This window comes from Heterodontus francisci, chromosome 10, assembly GCF_036365525.1.
Source record: "Heterodontus francisci isolate sHetFra1 chromosome 10, sHetFra1.hap1, whole genome shotgun sequence".
Taxonomy (NCBI): Eukaryota; Metazoa; Chordata; class Chondrichthyes; order Heterodontiformes; family Heterodontidae; genus Heterodontus; species Heterodontus francisci.
Window position 1 is genome coordinate 92,897,374 of NC_090380.1, and position 23,259 is coordinate 92,920,632.

A 23,259-nucleotide genomic window follows, 5' to 3' on the forward strand; every position below is an offset into this window, starting at 1 on the left:
ATTAAAGTCAGGGATGCTCTCGAGGCCAGAATTAGAGGAGCACAGATATCTTGGAGGGTTGAGGGGCTGGAGGAGATTACAGAGATAGGGAGGGGCGAGACCATGGTGGGATTTGAAAACAAGGATGAGAGTTTTAAAATCAAGGCTTGGCTTGACTGGGAGCCAATGTAAGTCAGCAAGCACAGGGCTGATAGGTGACTGGGACTTTGTGTGATTAAGGACACGGGCAGCAGATTTTGGATGACCTCAAGTTTGTGGAGGGTTGAACATGAGAGACAGACAAGAGTGCATTGGAAAAGTCAAATCCAGAGGAACATTCCTCTGCCTCCTAGTCCCATTTATAACATACCTTTTCAGGCATATTCTGTACTGTGAGGTTTTAGTGAGCAGAGTGTTAGGGCTGGATTTTGTTGTCCAGGCAGTGGGTACAGAAAATGGCGGCCGCCCCGTGCCCCCCCACCACCATGCTGCCGCGGTTACACAGTGGGCAGCCACTTAAAGTATTGATGGTGGACCCCCCATTCACGTGGTGGGGGCTGCATTGGCAACGCTATTCACAGTGTCACCTGATGCAGGAACAGATGCTAGTGCCATTTGTAAAAGGCTGCCAGCCCTGCGAACAGTTCAACATAATGCAGAGTTGACCCTTTCCCCCCCCTTCGCCATATAAACCATGCAGAGTTGACCCCTTCTCGCCCTCCCCATACAAATCATGTAGAGTTGACCCTTCCCTCCCCTTCCCCATACAAATCATGTAGAGTTGACCCCTTCCCCCCTTCCCCATATAAATCATGTAGAGTTGACCCTTTCCCCCCCTTCGCCATATAAACCATGCAGAGTTGACCCCTTCTCGCCCTCCCCATACAAATCATGTAGAGTTGACCCCTTCCCCCCTTCCCCATATAAATCATGCAGAGTTGACCCTTCCCCCCCCTTCCCCATACAAGTCTTGCAGAGTTGACCTTTCCCCCCCACTTCCTCATACAAGTCTTGCAGAATTGACTCCTTCTCACTTTCCCCATACAAATCATGCAGAGTTGACCCTTTCCCACCCTTCCCCATATAAATCATGCAGAGTTGACCCTTTCTCCCCCTTCCCCAAACAAATCATGCAGAGTTGACCCTTTCCTCGGTGTCGCCAGCTTCTCCTGGCCGGGAAAGTGAAGGCGCGCGAATGCCGCACGATGTACTCAAGATTGCAAACTGAAGGTAAGATCGCAGGGAATTAAATTTAAATTTATGCAGAGAGCTAGTTTAAATATTTAAAGTAGGGTCCCATCACAGAGTGATGGAGTTGTCACCACAGAGCCTCGCTGCCGCCGGAAAGATCAGGCTCGGAAATCCCAGCATCGGGCACCGTGGTGGCCGCTGCTGCTCCGATTGTCTGCCCCCCCCCCTCCCCCCCGCCACGGAACCCAACCTCGGGCTGAGAACAACACTCAGTCTGTATAGTGCATGCTCCACCCATTAGTTAAAATAGCATCGAGGTTCTCCATGCATCACAACTGCATAAACCCTTCCATGCTACTTTAACAGAAAAGAAACATGTGGGATATAGAAGTGAGCAGCCAAAGGGACCAAAAAATGTATATGCTTGAAGGATGAAAGTAAATATGGTCTGCAGAAAATCTGCAGGGGCATTAGTTTTATAGAACATAAGAACCTAAGACTCAGCAGCAGGAGTAGACCATACAGCCCATCGAGCCTGCTCCGTGATTCAGTATGATCATGGTTGATCTTCAGCTTCAACTCCACTTTCTCATGTAGGGAAGGCAATTTCTATAATTATTCAGTTAACAACCATATTGTTTTACTTTATCGTGTGAAAAAATGAGGAAACAAAAATCATCGTTCTACTATGCTGGAGCTGTGTTCAGCTTTTCTTTTATCACAAAATCACAAAGAGGCAAGTGCCACCAGCTAAAAGGCACAATGTGCTTGTAGAATGGAAAAATCATAGGCATAGGAACTAAGTGACCTGTGGGTCACTGGTTTGTCATAAAGAGAAATAAAAGTGTCTGAAATAATCACAGAGTCAGAGTATCATTCGCAGTTGCAGGCCTGATCCTATCAGCTGTCAAATCAAGCCAGTTCCAGTTTGAAGTCAAGCCAATCAAGGCAATCTTGTAACTTTACAATGTGCTGTTCATATCTTGATTTCACAAAGAACCCTGCTTCAACTCATTTTTTTTTTTGCTTTTTTTTACTCTACGTCCAAAGCTTTTGAAGTTTAAAGATGTGTAGTCTCAGTGGCTGAATTGAATTTGCATTCACTAACCACACTGAAGGTGTTTCGCGGAGCTGAGGGGAGCAGGTGGTTCTCGCTCCAGCTGAAAATGAGCTGTTGAGCTGGTTACAATTGGAACCGGAGCAATTAATTTTAATTCATGGATCAACACTCTGCTGTAATCTGCTAGACACGGGTCATTGAAAAGATAGTTTCCTACAGACTCAGAGTCCTTTGTTAGATATTCCACCTAGACTATTGCCCTATTTACACTCCGGGAAAAGCATTAAAGATTAAATAAACAGAAGCATGGAGAAAGCTTTGTTTTCTTTTCCAAGATCCCAGCAGATAAGTGAGTGATTACAGAGATTCATAGCTCTGAATTGCTTTGATTTATTACACACTACTATTGTGGTATTGCTCGCTGTGAAATCTGAATCTTCTGAACCTCTCTTATGATTGTTAATCTTAAATAGAGTTTTGCAGTGATTACTAAATGGGAGAGCTCAAGGTAAGATTGGTGATTGAAAAGCACCATAATGGGTGGCTGGAAGTTGAATCTCATTTTTTGTTTCATATAAGACTCGTGACAAATAAATTAAAAGTCAGAATTTCTATGTGCGAGTGAGTTATATTTTTTGATATCGAAATACTCAATATTTAATTAATTTCTGTCCATCTGGTTAATGGGGAGATGCAGGATGGAAGAGATTCCCACTGTGTAAACAAACTGTAAACCGGTTTATAAAGAATGATTATTCAATTTTGCTACAGCCAGCAGACAGAGGAAATTTTCCCTTACTGTGTCCATAATAGCTACATCAAGGATTTATGGGTTAAATAAACTGTTTAATGCTTCCATTCAACAGAAATTTTGTGAAAAGGAGTCCAGAATGCCAGAATAAGAAGCAAGCAGCTCATTAACACCTAAATACTTGAAGCAGCAGGAAGTTAATTCCTTACATGGCCTCCCAAATTGCTCTGCAGGTAGTTTCCATTTGTCCTAATTGGTTATAGACTTGTCTTTGCAGGCTGAGCTCCGCCAAAGTGACAAGCCAAGAGTTTGTCTACATCCCATTTTAATGTCAGTACAAGCAGACACTAGAGAACATTTACAAGGATGACACCAGAACTAAGATGTTATAACCATCAGGAAAGACTGAATGGGTTGGGGTTCCTTTCTTAGAAAAAGAAACCCGAGGGGTGACCTAATAGAGGTCTTAAAAATTATGAAGGGGTTTGATTGAGTAGACATAGAAAAAAATGTGGAGAAGTCCAAAATTAGGGTTTATAAATATAAGATAGTCAGCAATAAATCCAATAAAGAATTCTGGAGAAACTTCTTTACCCGGAGAATGGTGAGAATGTGGAACTCGCTACCACAGAGAATAGTTGAAGTAATTCACATAGACGCGTTTAAAGGGAAGCTAGAATTGTACACGAGGGAGAAGGTTATGCTGATAGGGTTAGATGAAGTAGGGTGGCAGGATGCTCGTGTGGAGCATAAACTTTGACATGGATTAGTTGGGCTGAATGGCCTGTTTTTGCACTATAATTTCTATGTCAGAAAGAAAATAAGAAGCAAACATGCCAATCTTGGATATCACCTGCTTCCCAAGCAGCCCTTTCACCATATGGATCTCACATCTCTTCTATGTATCTGTAAATCTGTGTCACCTGAATGAAATAACCTCAGTTATTGGTAACACATTAGCAGAGCAGTCCTTCAACAATTAAATGGCTTAACACCTGGTTTAGACATCCACCTGGGATGAAAGAATTAGTCCCCATGAATTTATCAGTGCGACCAATGCATATGTAAATTAGATGCAGGCTGTTAAATTGGTTTGTGAAAAATAGTGTGAAAGATAAAAATTTATTACCCATTATCTCCTCTTCTTTGTGAGACACAGAGGCCAGAAATTTGCATTGTAATCCATTGGCAAAAAAGTTGGGGGCGAGCCCACCTCTGCCGGGCCTGGAAGCCACGCAGTGATTTTACGTGGTCAAGGCCCTTAATTGGAACAGCTTGGGCCTTCTGCTTCTCTGAGGCTGGAAGTCCCACTGCCAAGAGCTGCCGGCCACTGCTGGGACTGCACCCAGCCAGGACCGGCAAAATGGAAGAGGTTCCGGAATAGAGGTAAGTGTGTGGGGCCTGACTGGGGACAATCTGCTGGGCCCCAGCGAGGGGTGTGGGGGTTGCTCAAGAGGGCAGGGGGAGGTGTTCCAGCAAGGGGGTGGCTTGTGTGGCGGTGTGGGGGCCTCCATGGGGCACCGGGTGCCAGGTCGGAAAGGCCCCCCCAGCCTGCAAGGAGGCTGCCAGGTTTATCTGGGATGTCTCCAGAGGTGGCGTAATGGCCATCTGCCACTGGTAATATACCAGCGGCAGCAGAAGGAAGCCTTAAGTGACAATTAATTGGCCACTTAAAGACCTTAATCGGCCTGGGGTGGGTGGGCCGTTTGCCACCTCCCCCACTGCTGGTAAAATTGCAGTGGGGGCAGGTAGGAGATGGGATCGATGCCCCCGCCTCCCACTCAATTTTACATAGCCACCCCCTCCATCTCTAGCCTGCTCCCGGGGGTTGGTGGGGTGGGTGGGGGGGGTGGGGGCGGGTAAAATTCCAGCCTGAGATTCAGACCTTAATCAAACTCTCTGAGATCCATTGTAACTTACAGGCTACATCTGTTGCATTGGGGAGGTTGGGTAAGCTCTATTTGACAGGGAAGTGAGATAGATGGAACAGAGACCATCGGAACATTCCATACAAAGAAGGAGTAAAGTCCAGATCATAGAGAGAAAGAATAAGCAGATGTGGAGAACACCAGGAAGCAATTATAAAAATTAATATAACCACAGCAAATGAAAGTGAGAAAAGGAAAGGATCAATGAACCTTAGCCACTACAGGTGTTCATTTCCTTTGAATTGTAATGATTATTTAGTAATTCTAATGAATTTGATTCTATCTAACAGGTAGCAATACTGATTATCAGGCTAGAGACTCAAGCCAGTATAAGATGTGCTGTGTATGATCATACACCATTAGAATCCCTTTCGATTGCGCACTCCTCAGAGTTGACATGCGGCATCCACAATGGCACCCTGCGGTTTGTGGGAACCTGCAGTCCTCATGAAGCTGTATGCTCGCTCTGCCTGCTTCTCTCGGCAAAACAGAATGAAATGTATTCAGTTCCGTTGGAATATAAAGCCTCAGTGACCTCCCTTATGCAACAGTGGTTAGCAAACTGGGAGATGTTGCAAGTACCACCTGTTCCAACCTGAAAGGAGCCAGCAGCATAAAAATCCATGGCCATAGTCACCATCACAGCCACTGGCAATGCAGTCCTGGCCCTGCTCTGAGGTTGTAGTTGTGGCTGTAGCATGTGATAGATTTTAGTGAAGACATCCATAGTGAAGCAGAAATGTCTTACACATTGTTCCTTGCTGAGGTTCAGGTTGGAGAATTGCTTCCTGAAAATCATGGATGGATATGGCCACCTATTGGCCTTTTCCCTTCCTCCTCCTCCCTCTTCCAGCATTTTGTCCTTCTCTGTGTCACCTCTGCTCATTCTCCCCATCATGATGTAGGTCAAGGGGAAGGCCTACTAGTGCACCCATGTCTGGGAGCAAGTGAATTGCACAGAACCCTTGAAATCAGGACAAAGTCCTACAGCATGTTTCACACAACTCCCTGTAGACTTCAGCAACTTTAAACTCTGGAAACCACCAAAATGTCTACAATTGCAGCAGAGCCAGTAGAAATCAATCAGAAAATAACATAAAAGTAGTTGATGATCCCTTTAAGTAGCAGTGATGGAGGGTCCTTCCTGCTGCTTTTTTTTATTCATTCATGGGATGTGGGCGTCGCTGGCTAGGCGTGTTCAGCTGTGCATGTTTAAGATAGGGCTTTCCCTGGAGCGTGAGCTCCAAAATAGCAACACTGGTGCCAAATCAGTGTGGACGCTCCCAGCATGCAGTTACGCCCTCACCAAAAATGGTGACTGGCATGGCTATAACCAGAAGGGTGCGCGCATAGCGGACCCAATAATGGAGTCAAAATGACACTTATTGCACCACAAATTGGGGAGCTATGAGCCGAATTTCACAGCCAAAGAACATAAAAAGGGGTAGTGCTGTTGTAAAATTCTACAAGTAAACATTTTACTGATTCTTTCAGTTAGAGTGGCCTTTGCTAAGCTATACTTATATCCGAATGCCTTATGCTCCTTTAGTTCATTGACCTATTTACAATCCACACTGAAATATTACAGCACAATTTCCATAGAAAAATGTCGAGCTGAAAAATGCATGGGATCTAAACTATTATATGTGCACCTTTATGGCATGGTTTGTTCTAAGATGGTAACAATAAATGTTTAAATTATACCAGACATGTTGAGAAGCACAACAAAATCAAATCTGCACACAGTAAAAGCTTAATTTTGGGCCTAATCCTAATCAGCATTCAGCTGCCTTAAATTGGAATCTCTCATTTGGCTTTAATGGAATATATGCCAATTTAAGGCAGCTGTGTGTTGATTAGAATTGGGCCCATGGGCAAAAAGGTATTAACTTAAACAGAGATTTACAGCGATTAATGAGAGTATACAAACATTATTGGTAGAAAATGATATTTAAATTTGTGTTCTTTTAAAGGTCAAGTTCACTGGTCGAATATCATCAAATAAATTAAGTCCATTGACTGCCGCCTGTCAATCAAAGTTTGAGCCTTTCAAATAAGGATCCTTCCCTAAGGATAGAGACTAAGTCCTGTCTTCCGAGTGATATGATGATAAAGATCGCGTGGCACTGATTGAAATGAGCAGGTGTAATTCCACTATTTCATCTGGTCTCTCCTTCCTGATTTTAAAAAAATCCACAAACGTCTGCAAACCTCTTTCCTCAGGATTGGCAACAAAATGATGGAACATCTAATTTGAATTAGCTGCAAAATATCATAAAATTTGTAGGCAAGTGATAATTTATGATCAGTGTTTGAAACTAGTGTTCCATATAGTTGAAAACTGTCCAACCAGTTTGAGGATGGTCAAGCACAAATGAAGATACCCACCCAAGATGGTTTAATGTGACCAATCATCCAATGTAGTGTGTTAACAACAATGAAGTTACCTGCTACTGTATAACAAGTTAGTTACAGCTGCTCTTAACCCTTGGATCAACCTCTCTACCCCGAGTGCTTTAGTAATTTCCTTACTAGTTACTGCATTGGCCCTGGTGAACCATTTACAGCTTGTATTGCTGCATGTTCTTGACCCTTTACAAATACACCTATACACTCTATCGGGAGTGCTATTTCACAGATTCTGAAGACATTTTATCAGAGATATGAAGAGATGTAACTACCACATCTGTATGCTGTTTCCATGGCAATTTTCCAAGCAATCGGCATTGGATTCTCAGCATATTCTCAATAAATTCAATGTGTTCTCTTGTTTTGAAAGTTAGTTATGAAATGATACATAGGTCCACAAATCATTATAAAATAACATTCATAAAATCAATTTATAATGATTGTTTTCCTAAATATTTATTTCCTAAATATTATATGATTTTATAGTATGCTCGATCCACAAATGATCTACCCTGAATAAACATTTGAAACTGGTTTTTTTTGACATTCACATGCAACCAAAAGTGTCAAAGGATAATTCAGTAGGTGGAAATTTGTCAATGTACAGGACCCAAACTATGAAATTAATTGTATACTTTATTATTATTTCTTCTCCCCTTTAAGTTCCCCTTTGATCATCACTCAATACCTCAGCTAGGAGAACAGAGTGGTCATGACTATAGGCTTCTCTAAAGCTGCTATTCCATGATTGGTCAACAGGAAGCATGCTCTCTTTAGCCAGATGGACCTTGGCAATTTTCTTCTCCCAATGTAGTGCTCTCAGCTGGCATTGTTTACTATCCGAGTATGTATAAAATTGAGTGGAGTCAAGTTTATAGGTCAGTTCTAGCTCTAATGGCAACACTCTACAACTAAAGATGTTGGACTACCTACATAATGTAATGAACGTTGAGTTATAAAGGATGAAAAACCTATGCCTGTCAATATTTTAATGTTTCGATGCATATTAACATGAACGTAACACTAAGCTGAAGCCAGGTATTCAATGTTATTGAAGTCTTATGAATGTTGAGGCACTGAGACCTACATCTCTCCCACTCTAGCTGATAAATTAAGATTGATGAATATAACTATTTATCTGTGTACAAGCTATGTTTTGTTTTGTCTTATCTTCTTAAATTGGTTGTATGATCATTATGCACTGATGTAAACAGCAAAGACAGAAGTGGATCTTCATCTTGTATCCTCAATAATTATTCCATATTTCAGGTTAGCCCTATTTGCTATCTCTTTATTTTCTACCCAGCTCTTATATATACCTTTCAACTGCTTCTTCACCTTTGACCCTGCATGGATAGTTGATACTGCTTTCTGCATATTGTGTAAACTGCATTATTCTTTGATATCCATAGTCAGAGAAATTACAATACCGAAAGAGGCCATTCAACCGGTTGTGCCTATGCTGGTGCTAACTTCAACAGTAGCTAGCTAATCTTGAGCTATTTCCTTGTCATGTCCCTGTATAGTCTACCTTAACAAATAATTATCTAAATACATTATAAGTTATGTTATAATCTTTGCCTTAATAGTGGCAAAGCATTCCATGTTCTAGTTACCCTTTGTGTGAAGAGAAATTCTTTTAACTTCCTTTTCCATTCATCTAGTTATGATCTTCACTTTATATCTCCTCATTACCAATTTACCTACCATCTTACACTGTTTACCTCTCAAAACCTTTCATAATTTAGAAAAAGGTCTATTGAGTCCCCTCTTAACCTTCTCTGTTGTAGTGTTAAAAGCCCCAATCTTACCAGCTTTCTTCACATCTATGACCTTTTATTCTTCATTTATTTAAAATGACTCTTCACCGCACTCTTTCCAGAGCAGTACTTTCCTTCATATAGTGGGTACCCAGAATTGAGAACAATTTCTAATGTGTCCAATGGCTTCTAAAAATCCAACATTAATTCTTTGCTTTTATAATCAATGCCCCATGCATAAAACCAAGAGTATTATTTATCTTTTATGCCCTTTGTAGCTTAATTTTCATCTTTAAACATCTATCTAACTGTATCCCTGGATCTCTCTGTTAAAAAATCTAATTGTTTATGTTATATTTACCTTCATTGTTCTTTCTCTGAAAACATCTCAATTCACATTTTGTGTAGTGAACTGCATCTGCTGTCTATTTGCTGACTCTACTAACCCATATTTTCAATAGGAAACTGTGATTAAACAAGCTAATTGGAATTTAAAAAAAAAACAGGCACAAGGTGTAGCCATCTGAAAATGCTGAAGAAGGTTGGTGAGGAAATAATGCAAGCACCAAACATTGGAGGCAGATACCTGAATACTTCCTCCCATTTCACCATGTCACCTAATTTAGTATAATTCCCAAATTTTGACATCACTCCTCTCGTGTCATTGTCCAAATTACTAAAGAGGCCCTTGCATGAACCCCTGGAACACATCACTACCTGTAGCTTGTGAATCTAAAGAAAGCATCCATTTACATCTACTTATGCTATTTGTTCTCAGCCATCTGGCTACATCCCTTTAGTACCATACATCTTATGCAGCAGCTCATCAAACACCTTCTTAAAGTCCATGAATGCACAATTCGTTGCTTTCCCTTTTATGAAAAAATGCAATTAAATTAGTCAACCATCACTTGCTCTTTAAAAATCCACACTGAATGCCCCTCATTAACCCATGCCTTCTTGATTGTTAACTAATGTAATCCATATTATGAACTGTAGATGTCTGCCCACAACTGAAGTAAAGAAAAAAGACTGATGTATAATTTCCTGACAACCCATTTTCCTTTCTACCTCCTATGCTTAGTTCTTCCATTATTTTATTCCCAACCCCATTCAGTATTCTCAGATGAATTATATATGCCTGTTTTTTTTAAAATTCTCTAACATTTTTAATACAGTTCCCTTTTGACTATTTATCTCCAGTAGTGTCTCTTTCACATCCTCCTCAGGTACTTCTGTAGTTCCATTTTTGCCTTCCTCTGTAAAAACTAAGACAAAATATTATGAAGTATTTCCATCATTTCCTCACTCAATAACAAGGTTACTCCCTTTATCTCTAAGTGTTTCCAACACTTTGACAATCCTATTAATTCTTATACATTTATAAAAGCCCTTGTGCATTGACTGCTAATAATCTCCCTCTTTGCTTCCCTTCTATACCTTGTATATTTCTCATTATAGGTGTCAATAATCTTCCTTATATTTATTATCAGCCTCCCTTTTAATAGTTTGTTTTTCTAGTTAACCATGGAAATCCCAGCCTTTGATGCACCCTTTTATTCCTTGTAGGAAAAGGTTTAACCTGTACCCTCATATTTAAACATTCCCCAACACTCTTTAGTGTGCCATTTTATCTGGCCAATAATCTGTGCCAATAATTTTTCATCCCACTTAAATTAGCTAGCATTCAGTCCAACACTTTTATCTTTGACTCCTCCTTTGTTATCTATTTTCAATGTGAATTAAATTAGGTTATGGTTACTATTTTGCAAGTCTTCCCTTACCTTCAAGCCACTTACTTGTCCTGATTTATTATGCAGAATTAAATCTCGCATAGCAATTTACTGAATAAGGAAACAATATTGGATGAAGTTCAAGAAGGCAGTCCCATTTTGATCATAAACACGTGTCTTATCACTGTCTATCTTAGGACAGCTATTCAGGACAGTTCACCAAAATTGTAACATCTGCCACCGTTCTAATGTCACCATTCCACGTGTTGTCTCTCAGCCTAATTCCAATTAAAGATCAGAGGAAATTCATTCTTAAAATTGCTATCTTCTTCTTCTGCTTCATTGACTGCCTCCATCTCTCACTTTGGTAGGAACTGTAAACAGAAGAAGCTAGATCCTTTGGCAGTGAATTGATTTGCCTGTATTAGATTTCTCACTGAAGGCCAAATTCTAGTTTATAGATGTTGCAATCCACTTTTACATATCTAGCTACTTCTTTGTGAAAGGCAGTAGCCAGATATTGGAATTCTTCAATAGGGTTCAAACTTTCCCTCTCCAACAGCTTTAAGATCTTTTTTTTCCTCTGCTGCCATTTGCTAAATCTTCATGGCGGACCTCATATGCAGACTCGCATGCTTTTCATTACACTTTCTTAGGAGCCTATGAGTGGTTTTAGTGTTGGTTTTCAAATGGCATAATTATCTGTGAAACAAAGGTCTATAATGGTTCTTATTTTGTAGTTGTACATTCAATATCTTCCAATCCAAAAAGTGACAACAAAAGAGGAAGTACATAATCTGTTCTTGCAGGACAATTAACTGTGATTCAATCTGTTAGATCAGTTCTACTTGCTCTGCTTTTTTTGTTTCATTCTGATAGAAAGGCTGGATTCCATTCAGAAGTTATTCTTTCAGAATCAGTGGGCTGGCTGAAATAATTTTAGTCTATATCCCAGTGTGGTATTGATAGTTATAGACTAGGGTCGCTCACTGGTCTGGTCTAAGTTCACTGTTCTGTGTTGGGGGTAGCTGTAAGGATGACCTCACATTCACATGACCTCAGCCCCCATGGAAAAAAATAGCCAGGGTTCCTGTCACTAATCATTATCCAATGGCTTCTGTTGGAATAACTATATGCATGCACATCAGGTGAGGACAGCTGGAATGCTGTCTATCATTAAATAACCTGCTAACTCTCACCACCCAGGTTTAACCATGAAGAATAGTCATTTTAAAAAGATATTGGAAGGTGACCACGGACTATGGAATGTCATCCCAGTCTTCAGGACATTGGGAGTAAAAACGGAGGGAAAATGTGATTCTTCAGATTACTGAGCATCTGGATTTATGAGCATCAGTTAAGGAGATACTGTGTTCATAAAAATGTCAGCTTGACCCCAAACTGTTCCTGCTATACATCTGTATGAAATCTGGGTTCCCTTTGGGTTTGAGTTGGCTCCAAAATGGCATGCCTAGTAATGACAGATTTTAATTGAATCAATTCTCTGAGGCAGACTATATAATCCCGCACCAGAGCCAGGCAGTCAGCAGTACTCAAGTTAACCAGTGAACAACCACTCGAACTTATTGATGGGACCCAGAGGGATAAACCTGTCATCAGGGCTGGGATTTATCCCACTCAATTTTAGATAACCTTGCAAACCTAATAGATAGGATCATCTCATGGGACAAATGTGCAGATAAGGGCCTAGAGATTCGGCTGCACGGTGCCCATTTTTTTTGGGGGGGGGGTGCTTTAATGGTCTCCTAAGCCCCCAGTATGGTTGGTAGGAACCACACACTTATTATGAGCCAGAATATGCTGCTGCTACCTCCCAACTAGATCATCCCCCTTCCCGGTCAAACGCCCCCCCCCCCACCCTCAAAATTCATCACTCACCTGAGGGCTACTGCTAGTGTCACAGCGTCTCAATCTTCAATTCACTTTCACCAGTGAGCTGCCTGTTACCGTCTGCTGCTTTATAATAAATTAAAAATACGAAGCTATTAGTTTTTGTTATGATCACGCTTATTTTATAAAAACATTGACAAAATTTGACAGAGAATTAAATTTAAAGAGAAGACCCTGATGGTGAGAACCAGACTGAACACAATGTGAACACAATCCTAAACTAACCCCTGACAGATTGCATTTATTACTCAGTTTTAATCAACAAAATGAAAGACCAACAGCATTTATGGAGAAATCCTTGAACTGATTTTCTTTTGTGAAAAACTAGGTAGGTACTTGAGGCACAATATTTCCACCTCCATAACATCACCTGTCTCAGCTCATCTGCTGCTGAAACCCTCATTCATGTTTTTGTTACCTTTAGATTTGACTATTCCAACGCACTTTTGGCTGGTCTCCCACGCACTACTCTCCGTAGACTTAAAGTCATCAAAAACTCTGCTGCCCATGTCTTAACTTGCACCAAGTCCCATTCCCCTATCACCCCTGTGTTCGCTGTCCTACATTGGCTCCAGGTCAAGCAACATCTTGATTTTAAAACTCATTTCCTAGTTTTCAAATCCCTCCATATCTTCTCCCTTCCCTGTCCCTGCAATCTCCTCCAGCCCCACAACCCTCCAAGATATCTGTGCTTCTCAAATTCTGATCGCTTGTGCATCCCTGATTTTAATCGCAACACCATTGGTGGCCACCCCTTCAGTTGTCTTGCCCCCAAGTCCTGGAATACCCTCCCGACACTTCTCTGCCTCTCCACCTCACTTTCCTCCTTTAAAACATTCCTTAAAACCTACCTCTTTGACCAAGCTTTTGGTCATCTGATCTAATATCTCCTTTTGTGGCTCATTGTCATACTTTGTTTTATAATGCTCCTGTAAAGCGCACTGGGACATTTAACTATATTAAAGGCGCCACATAAATATAATTTGTTGTAGATACTATTCAAAGTATTTGCTCCGAAGGCTACTTTAACTTTAAACAAATGTTCCCAGCTTTCTTGAACTGTCCAGAGACAAACTAAACTATAATTGTTTTGGCATGTGTGTATGTGGATATGTGTGTGTGTGTGTGTGTGTGTGTCATAGAGTTATACAGCACAGAAACAGGCCCTTCGGCCCATCGTGTCCATGCCAGCCATCAAACACCTAACTATTCTAATCCCATTTTCCAGCACTTGGCCCCTTGCCTCGTATGCTCTGGCTTTTCAAGTGCTCATCTAAATACTTCTTAAATGTTGTGAGGGCTCCTGCCTCTACCACCTCTTCAGGCAGTGCGTTACAGATTCCAACCACCCTCTGGGTGAAAGTTTTTTTCCTCAAATCCCCTCTAAACCTCCAGCCCCTTACCTTAAATCTATGCCCCCTGGTCATTGCACCCTCCGCTAAGGGAAAAAGTTTCTTCCTATCTAACCTATCAATGCCCCTCATAATTTTGTATACTTCAATCATATCTCCCCTCAGCCTTCTCTGCTCTAAGGAAAACAACCCTAGCCTATCCAGTCTCTCTTCATAGCTGAAATACTCCAGCCAAGGCAACATCCTGGTGAATCTCCTCTGCACCCTCTCCAGTGCAATCACATCCTTCCTAATAGTGTGGTGCCCAGAACTGCACTCAGTACTCCAGCTGTGGCCTAACTAACCTCGACAGACAGAATGCTTGTTTTTAAATATCATGACTCATGGAAGATTTTATAATTTTGGAATGATAAAGGCATTAAAATTTACCTTACTATTAATCAAAACAACAACAAAGGTGCATTATTGTGAAGAAGCTTTAAATGAGAAGAATAATTTATTGACTTATGTTCTGGTCACTGTATGGGACACTAATTTAGTGAGATACCTGGCATTTTTTAGCTTGCACAAGTAGTCAATGTTTGCTCACACACTTATGTAGCGATGCAGTGTATTCTGGATAGATGGATAGATGTATCTGTATTGTGTGTGTGTGTGTGTGTGTGTGTGTATCTGTGTTGTGTGTTGTGTGTGTGTGTGTGTGTGTATCTGTGTTGTGTGTTATGTGTGTGCATGTGGAGGTGCGGATGTGGCGGTCAATATAATGGCTTGGAATTTCCTCCGCATTTGCTCCTAGAGAAAAGTGTAACCTGGATGCAAACCAATTATGAGGCTTGAAAGATTGTGGAGTTTCATGCATAAGTAAGATATGAGCAAAACTACAATAAGTACAAGCCTCCTCGATCTTTTACTGCCATCCATCAAACACTTTACCCAAAGGCATCTCCGCCCACAGAGGTGGCCGTGCCTTCGACTCTCAAATACAAGTATCTTCCAATTGCGCTTGTAAGAGTGGGTCTCTCAGCATTGGGTCTAGATTTTCAGGTGCAGCAGGAAAGAAAATAATACTTCTGATGTTTGAGAGTTTTTGGGACAAAAAAAATATCCACAATGAGACAATTTTCTGCTGCTTTGAATGGATTCTTAAGGCATCAGTATAAGTCACATTAAAAATTGAAAAGCTTTCCTGTTTGTTGGTACATAAAAATACAGTGTCTAATGGGCATGAATGATGGTTAAATGAATTGAAGCTTCAATTTTCAGACTTAAAGAAAAATATATGGCATGGGTTCAGCACTTTCTTTGCACTCCAATTGATTGCACTGATTTAAACCCATTTTAAGTTCAGGCATATTGTTATAAGTTTAGGAGGATACTTGGGCAAAGCTTGACATTCGTAAAATGGGCATAACATTCGCTGCATTTTCAGGTCTAACTTCTGGCTTGTGCCCATGTTGGACACTTCATGTCAATGTATTCCTCTTTGCATGTATGCGTACATGCAATGTGTGTGCATGCATATGTGTGCATGTGATGTACATCTGTCTGGGTATGGATGTGTTTTATTGGTGCATATGTGATTGTGTTCACATTTGCATGTGTATGTGTATCTCACTGCACATATATATTTAACATTCATTCTAACTCTACCCAGTTCATCATGCTTCAGGATGTTCATGCGAGCATACGAATTAGGAGCAGGAGTAGGCCATTCAGCCCATCAAGCCTGCTCCGCCATTCAATAAATTCATGACTGAACTGATTTCTCCACATTACCACCTACCCCCGATATCCTTTCACACCCAAAATAGTGCTATGGGTTTTTTTAAAATAATATGCTTTGATAAGTTAAAAGGATTCTCAAAATGTCAAATTAGTATGACAGCTATACTGAACTTTGGAAAGTCAGCCATAGATAACAAAAGATTCAACCACATAAAATGGTATAAATCATGCTGAACTTGTACTGAAACTGCTTGCAGGAATCAGCTCCTGTTTTCACTAATGTCTCCAATATTCTACTCTTAATAACCAGTACTCTGTAAGTTCTAGGGCAATCATTTAAATATAAGGAAAAGATTCAAAGGAGTAAGTCTTTTCAGTCCCATGGCTCACCCTATCAACTACTAATGCTGGAATTCATTTTCTAAAGTTTACATAAAATTACCAAGAGTCTCTCAAGTAAAATTGAGCTTTTTGCCTTTCCTTCTTATTTCAGAAAAGGCTGTTTATATGTAAATAGTAATTCCAAACAAATTATTTGCACATTGGGCTGAATATAAGATCTGAATATCATAATAGATGCATATTGCATTCCAACTCTTTGGTGATAGATAGCTGGCAATAAATATTAAACATTATTTCTCTCAGTTCTTGGCTTTATTGGGACTATCAGAGTTCAAATGCAGACAGTTTACTGCAAAGGAGCAATATATTATAGTGTAATGACTGACAGGGTGGCTGGAATATATTTAAGATTCAGTATTGAATGGGCTATAAATAAGCTTGCCATTTAAGATGCTGCCAGTTTCACTGTCCATTCTTTATTATTCATATCTGTTTATATTGTGAGCCGACTGACATGCAAAGTGCAGGCAAATACCATAACAGGCTTTCTATAGAGGCTCATGGGACACCATAAACATTTGACTACCAAGTGTTTTCCACCTTAGACTAAGTTTATCTTTGGTACTGAGTACAAATCCCACCATGGCAATTTGAGAATTATGAATTTAGTTTTAAAAGCCTAGAAATAAAAAAGCTGGTATCAGTAAAATTGACCATGAAACTGCTGGATTGTTAGAAAAACTAAAAACCTTGGAAACAAATTATCTGGTCATTGTCACATTGCTGGTCGTGGGACCTTGCTGTGCGTAAATTGGCTGCCAGGTTTTCTACATCGCAATAATAACTAAGCTGCAAATGTACCTAATTAGCTGTAAAGCACTTTTAGCTGCCCTGAGATCATGGAAGGCACTATATAAATGCAAATGTTTCTTATTCAGTGTGTTGAGCAGTCCTACTCTTAATCAGCATTTTCTGATTTAGTGAATGTGTTTCATTTTGCCAATTCGGAAAAGACATTGACCTCAAAAATCCACAGGGGTCAGGGGCTAGATGGAACAGACTTTCAGCAGCTGGGAGTAGATCTGTGGTTTCCGCATTCCCCCTCCCCTCACCACAACCCCTACTACTAAAGAAACTGGGAATGCTGGTAGAAACTGGCCACGGCAGCTTTGCTACCCTGCCTAGATGAACAATTTGGCTGCCCCTACAATCCATGAGGGTGGGTGCACTCACGGTACCCAAAGTAGGGAGTTTCAGGATTTTGACCGAGCCATGATGAAGAAACAGTAATATGGATGTTTATATATTTTTTTGTGTGTGCATATTCAAGGCTGAGATTGATAAGAATCAAGGGATATGAGAATTGGGCAAGAAAGCGGAGTCCAAGTCAAGGATCAGTCATAATTTTATTAAATGGTGGAGCAGGGTCAAGGGACAGTATGGCCCACTCCTGTTCTTATTTTTTATCATCTTGTCTTCTTATATTTTCATGTCAGGATGGTGTGTGACTTGGGGGCAAATTTGCAGGTGGTGGGTGGTGTTCCCATGCACCTGCTGCCCCTGTTCTTCCAGGTGGTAGAGGTCGCGGGTTTGGAAGATGTTGTCGACATGAGATGCTGCATTTATATGGTACACGCTGCTGCGACTGTACATCAGTGGTGAAGGGACTGAATGTTGAAGGTTGTGGGTGGTGTGCCGATCAAGCGGGCTGCTTTGTCCTGGATGGCGTTGAGCCTCTTGTGTTGTTGGAGCTGCACCCATCCAAGCAAGTGGAGATTATTCCATCACATTCCTGACTTGTGCCTTGTACATCATGGAAAGGCTTTCAATTCAAGAGGTGAGCCATTCGCCACAAAATTCCCAGCCTCTGAGCTGCTTTTGTGGCCACAGTATTTATTAGGTTTCTGGTCCCCTTGCCCTCTGACCCCTCCAAGGATGATGGTGGTGGAAGATTCAGTGATGATAATGCCATTGAATGTCAGGGGAGGTGGTTAGATTCTCTCCTGTTGGAGATGGTTATTGCCTGGCACTTGTGTGGTGTGAATGTTACTGGCCACTTATCAGCCCAAGCCTGACTGTCGTCCAGGTCTTGAGGGCACAGACTGCTTCATTATCTGAGGAGATGCGAATGGTGCTGAACATTGTGCAATTATTAGTGAACATCCCCACTTCTGATCATTGATGAAGCAGCTGAAGATTGTTGTGCCTAGGACATTGCGCTGAGAAACCCCTGCAGCGATGCCTTATAGCTGAGATGATTGGCTTCCAACAACCACAACCATCTCCCTTTATTGCGAGATCAATTCTGAATCTTTTTAGTGTTTAGAGAAACAGCACTGAAACAGGCCCTTCGGCCCATCGAGTCTGTGCCGACCATCAACCACCCATGTATACTAATCCTACACTAATCCCATATTCCTACCACATCCTCACCTGTCCCTATATTTCCCTACCACCTACCTATACTAGGGGCAATTTATAATGGCCAATTTACCTACCAACCTGCAAGTCTTTTGGCTTGTGGGAGGAAACCGGAGCACCCGGAGAAAACCCACGCAGACACAGGGAGAACTTGCAAACTCCACACAGGCAGTACCCAGAATTGAACCCGGGTCGCTGGAGCTGTGAGGCTGCAGTGCTAACCACTGCGCCACTGTGCCGCCCCATTTAGCACAGTAGTAGTGCTGCACAACATGATGGAAGGTATCTTCAGTGTGAAGACAGCACTTCATCTCCATAAAGGATTGTGCACTGGTCACTCCTACCAGTACTGTCATGAACAGATATACCTTCGAAAGGTATATTGATGACAATGAGATAAAGTTGGTTTTTCCCTTATGGTGGTTCTCTCACCACCTGCCGCAGGCCCAGTCTGGCAGATATTTCCTTCAGGACTCAGCCAGCACGGCCAGTACTGGTGCTACTGAGCCACTCTTGGTGATGGACATTGAAGTCCCCACTCAGAGTACATTCTGGACCCTTGCTACCCTCAGTGCTTCTTCCAAATGATGTTCAACATGGAGGAAGACTGATTCAACAGCTGAGGGAGGGTGATAGGTGGTAATCAGCAAGAGGCTTCCTTGCCCATGTTCAACCTGATTCCATGAGACTTCACGGGGTCTGGAGTCAATGTTGCGGATTCCCAGAGCCATTCCCTCTCAACTGTATACCACTGTTCTGTCACCTCTGATAGGTCTAACCTGCCAGTGGGACAGGACATACCCAGGGATGGTGATGGGGGCATCCTGGGCATTGGCTGAAAGATATGGTTCTGAGAGTATGAGTATATCAGACAGTTGCATGCCTAGTCTATGGGGCAGTTCTCCTAATTTTCGCACAAGTCCCCAGATGTTAGTGAGAAGGACCGTGCACATGAATATACGAACTAGGAGCAGAGCAGACTATTTTGCCCCTTTTAGCCCCCTCTGCCATTTAATAAGATCATGACTGATCTGATTGTGGCCCCAACTCCACCCTCCCACCTACCCCCAATACCTTTTGACTACCTTGTTAGTCAAGATTTTATCTACACTGCCTTAAAAATATTCAATGCCCCTGCCTCCACTGCTCTCTGGGGGAGAGAGTTCCAAAGACTAATAAACCTCCAAGAGAAAAAATTTTTCCTCATCTCTGTCTTAAATGAGCGACCCCTTATTTTTAAACTGTGTCCCCTAGTTCTAGTCTCTCCCACAAGGGGAAACATCCTTTCAGCATCCACTCGATCAAGTCCCCTCAGGATCTTATATGTTTCAATAAGATCACCTCTCATTCTACTAAACTCCAATGGATACAGACCCAACCTGTCCAACCTTTCTTCATAAGGTAAACGGCACTCGCCCATCCCAGGTATCAGTCGCGTGAACCTTCTCTGAAATGCCTCTAATGCATTTATATCCTTTCTTAAATAAGGAGACCAAAACTGTACACAGTACTCAAAATGTGGTCTCACCAATACCGTACACAACTGTAGCAAAACATCCCTACTTTTATTTTCCATTCCCCTTGCAATAAATGACAACATTCCATTTATCTTCCTAATCACTTGCTGTATCTACATACCAGTCTTTTGTGATTCATGTACCAGGACACCCAGATCCCTCTGTACCTCAGAGTTCTGCAATCTCTCTCCATTTAAATAATATGCTGCTTTACTATTATTACTGCCAAAGTGGATAAGTTCACATTTTCCCACATTATACTCCATTTGACAATTTTTGCCAACTCACTTAACCTACCTTTTTCCGTTTGCAGACTCCTTATGTCCTCTTCACAACTTACTTTCCTACCTATCCTTGTGTCTTCAGCAAATTTAGCAAACATATATTTGGTTTCTTTATCCAAGTCATTGATATAAATTGTAAATAGTTGAGGTCCCATCACTGATTCTTGTGGCAGTCTACTCGTCACATCTTGCCATCCATAAAATGACCTACTTATGCCCTACTCTCTGTTTCCTGTTAGCTAATCAATCCTCTATCCATGCTAATATGCTACCCCCAATGCCATGAGCTCTTATTTTGCTTAGTAACCTTTGATGTGGCATCTTGTCACATGCCTTTTGGAAATCTAAGTATAGCGGATCCACAGGTTCCCCTTTATCCACGTTGTTTGTTACTTCCTCAAAGAACTCCAATAAGTTAGTCAAACATGATTTCCCTTTCAAAAAACCATGTTCACTCTGCCTGATTACATTGAGATTTTCTAAGTGTCCTGCTATAACCTCTTTTATAATAGATTCCAACATTTTCCCTATGACAGATGTTGAACTAACTGGCCTGCAGTGTCAACTGGGCAGGTTGTGCCTTTGTCATGTCTGACACCTAGGTTGATGCCAAGCATTCTGCCTGACTGTCTTCTTATTAGACTTTTTTCACAGTAGGTTGATACAAGTAAATGGCTTAGTAGGTCATTTTTCAGAGAGCAGTTAAGAGTCAACCACATTGCTAGGGGTCTGGAATTATATGTGGACCAGACCAGGTAAGGATGACAGATTTAATTCCCTAAGGACATTAATGAAGCAAATGGATTTTTACAGCAACCCGGTAGTTTCATGGTTACCATCACTGATATTAGCTTTTGATTCCAGGTTTATTTAATTAACTGAATTTAAATTCCCCAGCCGTCATGGTGGGATTTGAACTCATGCCTCCAGATCACTTGTCCAGGCCCCTGGATTACTAGTGCAGTAAAATAAGCACTTTGCTAACATACCCACAAATGTGGTCATGACGTCAGTTTGGTTCAGTTGTCAGCACTTCAGCCCTTGTGTCAGGATTTTCCATGTTCATAACCCCTTCGCGGATTTGTGTGTATAATCTAGACTGAAACTCTGAAGCAGTGTTGTGCTGTCAGAGGTGCTGTCCTTTGGACAAAACACTAAACTGAGATCCTATCTGCCTGATCAGATAGATGTAAGAAATTCAAATGGACTATTTGAGCGAGGGCAGTGAATTCTCCTGATGGTTTTACCAATAATTCTTTATCTCTATCCTTGGATACCTGTACCTTTGATGCACGTATGTAGCTGAATATCCAACAGGAAAATATTATTTGAATGGTGAGTATTTTACTGATTATTCTGGCAGTTACGTATTTGGAAACAGACCTAAAGTTTCTCACTAATGAGATTCAGGCTACCTCGGAATCCAAATAGAGTCAAATTGGGACAATTTGGAGCTGCCCAGGTTTTTATTTGAAGCTGCAAATTTCAGACCAATGCAAACTGCAAATCCCACATCTACCCATTCCAGATGTGTAGTAACAGCTGTTGCAACAGGAAGCACCTGTAGCTGTTTATGAAATTTAATGCACTATTAAGAAATCCAAATTAGTTTGGGAGATTCAAAGGATGGTGCCCAAATGTGAATTCTAAATTTAGTTTCTGACACAATTACTCCACTGTTGTCTCTAAAAGGTTGATGCAATCTTAAAAAGTTACATAAAATACAGCAGGAAAATGTCGCATTGTCACAATTACAGGGAACTGTAAACCGTGGCGCGGAGTCAACTCCCCCTTGGCCCCTTTATTCCCTTCACCCACTTGATCCTGGCCATCACATGGGACTAAGTCCTCTTAATTCAGGCTCAGGCTGGGTGTTTGGGATATCGGGGTTACAGGAGAGCCACCCTCCACCTAATCCACCGGCTACGGTTAATGGCTTAGTACAAAGAGGAGGAAACTCAGTCCTTTCTCTAACTATCAATTTACTTTATTCACGTTGTTGTACAATGTAAGAATAAGGCTTATACACTTGGTTAGACAAAAGCATGCAACTCAAACTGGATTATACAGTTAATAACTAGGCTAGCTAGAATCGATAAGCACACCCACTAGGCTCCTCTGACCTTCCCCTGACCTAGTCACAGAAAACAAAGGATAATACCCGAAAAAGGGGAGAGCTGACACTGGCCAGGCATTCTGTTCACTCTCTGTTTTACATCGTCGCCGCGTTGCTCACGTAGGGTCTTCCACTTCCACGATGGTTGGTCTCCGGAGTTTCTCGCTGGCTCTATGCCTGAGATTCTCCATACTTATTCTCTTTCTTATATCTTCGAAATGTGCTGTCTCTTTCCTGTTGGCTTAGGCCTGCTCACCTCATTCGTATCTTCTCCTTATTGGCCCAGGCCCAAAGACCCCGGTATCACACCGTGTCCAAATAAGGCTCTATTCCTGTGATCTCTCCCTTGTCTTGTCACATAAATTAATTCGTTCAAACTGGTTTTTATCAGCACAGGCCAGTGTCTGAGCTCAGGTTACTTTAGTTCATGAACTATCCAGCAGTTTGTAACAGATTCTGTACTTCTTGCAGCCCCTGGCCAACAGAACGTTATTTGTGAATTTGATTAGGCTCATTCTAGTACTGTGGCAGGGGTGAAAACCAGATTGTAGAGATTTAAATGTGGCCACAGACTTGGTTATGAAGAGGAGTAGGCCATTCAGCCCCTTTTGCTGCTCCACCATTCAATTAGATCATGGCTGATTTGTGCCTGAACTTCATTTGCCTGCATTTGCTCAATATCGCTTGGCATCCTTGCCGAATAAAAATCACTTTCAGTCTTGACTGTACCAATTGTCCCAGCATCCACAGCTTTTTGGAGAGAGAATTCCAGATTTTCAC